Genomic DNA, 4,057 nt, shown 5'->3' on the forward strand with positions numbered 1-4,057 from the left:
TCAATTGAGGGTGCCAATAATTTTGTCCAGTCCATTTTTGGAGTTTTGTGTGGAATGTGTCAGATTTGGCTTTTTTTTCTCCACTTTTTGTGTCATACAATACAAACAAAAGAAATAAACATGATAATGCCTAAATATTTGTAATTGCAACAATTCTGGGCAAAGTTATGCATTATCTTACAGAAATGCAGGGGTGCCAATATTTTTGGCCATGACTGTATATGTATGTGTATATACACATATTAACACATAATTATATATGTATATAAACATATACATATATATTTACTGTGAACACACAGTTTCCATAGACCGCTATGTAAAGGCACTTCAGTGCAGTTTTTTTCCAAAAAAACAAAGACCAGCCAACTATAGACCCCCAAAACTGCCTGGTGCAGTTGATTTATTCAAAAATAAAAATGCTACAATTTTTATTTTTAATAAAATACACACCAATGTATTTTGGGAGCATTTGGGGCACATTTAAAAAATTAACCAGAGATCTAATTTATGCGCTAATTGCTACCGCGAACTTGCAGTAGCAATAACCAGCCACTTGTAATAGCTGGTTATTTATCACATGCCTGAAAATGAGCAAATTTGTAATTTATTCCTTTTTGAGCACCTATTAAACTATTGAGCTTATGTCTAAATAGAATTTTCCTGTAAGGGTATTAAACTTATCAATCATACTATATATCTATACCTATGTATCTATTCCTATAGATATATAGATATATATATTTTTTTCATTAACATTATCATATATATATATATATATATATCCTATATTATAAAAGGCCAAGTGTTTGTCTGAAGCCGTCATGCACAGTAGAGACAAACACTTGGCCTTAGATCCCTGCATGCGCACCTCCGTAGTTTAAGTAGCGCACAGCTGAGCATAGACCTTCGCGCGCGCACCCACCCGATCAGATACAGGAGAGAGAGAGAGAGAGAAAGACCCCGCTGTACTGCACAACATGGCCCGTGTGAACGGGCTTTAGGACTAGTATATATATATATATGGCTAGATTATGAGTTTTGCGGTATTAGTGAAAAAGCAGCATTAAGGCTCATAATGCTGCTTTTCACTACCGCTGGTATTACGAATCTTGCAGGTTTAGGGGCACAATACACTTTTTTAACCGTACCACAAATTAAGTTACGCAATTTGCGTAAAGTCTTTTTTCAATGGGACTTCCATAGCGCTGGTATTACAAGCTTTTTCTGGGAGGTCAAAAAGTAAGCGGTACAGCCTATCCCACAAGATTCGGAACACAATCTAAAGTTTGTAGTTATGAGTTTTATGCTACAAAGCTGTGTTAAAAAGTACACCAACACCCATAAACTACCTATTAACCCCTAAACTGAGGCCCTCTCACATCGAAAACACTAAAATAAAATTATTAACCCCTAATCTTTCACTCCCGACATTTCCGCCACTAGAATAAATATATTAACCCTTAAACCTCCGCACTCCCGCATCGCAAACACTAGTTAAATATTATTAACCCCTAATCTGCCGCCCCTAACATTGCCACCACCTACCTTCATTTCTTAACCCTTAATCTGCCGCTCCAGATATCGCCGCCCCTAGAATAAACATATTAACCACTAAACCGCCGCAATCCCGCATCGCAAACACTAGTTCAATATTATAAACCCCTAATCTGCTGTCCCTAACATCGCCGCAACCTGCATTACAGTTATTAACCCCTAATCTGCTGCCCCAACTTCTCCGCCACTATACTAAATGTATTAACCCTTAAACCTAAGTCTAACCCTAACACCAACTAACTTAAATATAATTAAAATAAATCTAAATAAAAATTACTATTATTATCTACATTAAATTAAATTCCTATTTAGAACGAAATACTTACCTCTAAAATAAACCCTAAGCTAACTACAATATAACTAATAGTTACATTGTATCTAGCTAAGAGTTTATTTTTATTTTACAGGCAAGTTTGCATTTATTTTAACTAGGTAGAATAGTTACTAAATAGTTATTAACTATTTATTAACTACCTAGCTAAAATAAATTCAAATTTACCTGTAAAATAAAACCTAAACTGAGTTACACTAGCACCTAACCTTACACTACAATTAAATAAATTACCTAAATAAAATAAAATTACCTAAATTACAAAAAAAACTAACAATAAATTACACAAAATAAAAAAGACATTATCAGATATTTAAACTAATTACACCTAATCTAATAGCCCTATCAAAATAAAAAAGCCCACCCAAAATAAAAAAAAAAACCTAGCCTAAACTAAACTACCAATAACCCTTAAAAGGGCCTTTTGCGGGGCATTGCCCCAAATAAATCAGCTCTTTTACCTGTAAAAAAAAAATACAAACACCCCCCAACAGTAAAACCCACCACCCACACAACCAACCCCAAAAATAAAATCCTAGCTAAAAAAAACCTAAGCTCCCATTGCCCTGAAAAGGGCATTTGGATGGGTATTGCCCTTAAAATGGCATTTAGCTCTTTTTCAGTGCCCAAACCCTAACCTAAAAATAAAACCCACCCAATAAACCCTTAAAAAAACCTAACACTAACCCCCAACGATCCACTTACAGTTTTGAAGACCGGACATCCATTCTCAATGAAGCCGGGAGAAGTCTTCATCCAAGTGGCAAGAAGTCCTCAACGAAGCCGGGAGAAGTCTTCATCCAAGCTGGCAGAAGTGGTCCTCCAGACGGGCAGAAGTCTTCATCCAGACGGCATCTTCTATCTTCATCCTTCCGATGCGGAGCGGCTCCATCTTCAAGACATCTGGCATGGAGCATCATCTTCTTTCCATGGCTAATGATGAATGAAGGTTCCTTTAAATGACGTCATTCAAGATGGCGACCCTTGAATTCCAATTGAGTGATAGAATTCTATCAGCCAAATGGAATTAATCAGCCAATAGGATTGAGCTTGCATTCTATTGGCTGATTGGAACACCATCTTGGATGACGTCACTTTAGTTTAGGCTAGGGGTTTTTTTATTTTGGGGGGCTTTTTTATTTTGATAGGGCTGTTAGATTAGGTGTAATTAGTTCAAATATTGGATACTGTCTTTTTTTTATTTTGTGTAATTTTTTTTTTTTGCAATTTAGGTAATTTTATTTTATTTAGGTAATTTATTTAATTGTAGTGTAAGGTTAGCTGTTAGTGTAACTCAGGTTAGGTTTTATTTTACAGGTAAATTTGAATTTATTTTAGCTAGGTAGTTAGTAAATAGTTAATAACTATTTAGTAACTATTCTACCTAGTTAAAATTAATACAAACTTGCCTGTAAAATAAAAATAAACCCTAAGCTAGCTACAATGTAACTATTAGTTATATTGTAGCTAGATAAGGGTTTATTTTATAGGTAAGGATTTAGTTTTAAATAGGAATAATTTAGGTAATGATAGTAATTTTGATTTAGATTTATTTTAATTATATTTAAGTTAGTGGGTGTTAGGGTTAGACTTAGGTTTAGGGGTTAATAAATTTAGTATAGTGGCGGCGACGTTGGGGGCAGCAGATTAGGGGTTAATAAATGTAGGTAGGTGGCGGCGATGTTAGGGGCAGCAGATTAGGAGTTAATAATATTTAACTAGTGTTTGAGAGGTGGGAGTGCAGTGGTTTAGGGGTTAATATGTTTATTATAGTGGTGGCGATGTCCGGAGCGGCAGATTAGGGGTTAATAAGTATAATGTAGGTGTTGGCGATGTCAGGGGCAGAAGATTAGGGGTTAATAAGTTAAGAGCATGTAAAACCAGCTCACTGCTGCCTTAAGCAGCGCTGGTATTGAAGTGCGGTATGGAGCACAATTTTGCTCTATGCTAACTTCTTAGGGGTGTTTAGTCTCAGGGTTTATGTTAGGGTGTTAGGTGTAAACATAACTTTTGTTTCCCCATAGGAATCAATGGGGCTGCGTTACGGAACTTTAAGCTGCTTTTTTGAGGGTGTTAGGCTTTTTTTCATCCGGCTCTCCCTATTAATGTCTATGGGGAAATCGTGCAAGAGCATGTAAAACCAGCTCACTGCTGCCTTAAGCAGCGCTG

Source organism: Bombina bombina, unplaced genomic scaffold, assembly GCF_027579735.1.
Source record: "Bombina bombina isolate aBomBom1 unplaced genomic scaffold, aBomBom1.pri scaffold_1022, whole genome shotgun sequence".
Classification (NCBI taxonomy): domain Eukaryota; kingdom Metazoa; phylum Chordata; class Amphibia; order Anura; family Bombinatoridae; genus Bombina; species Bombina bombina.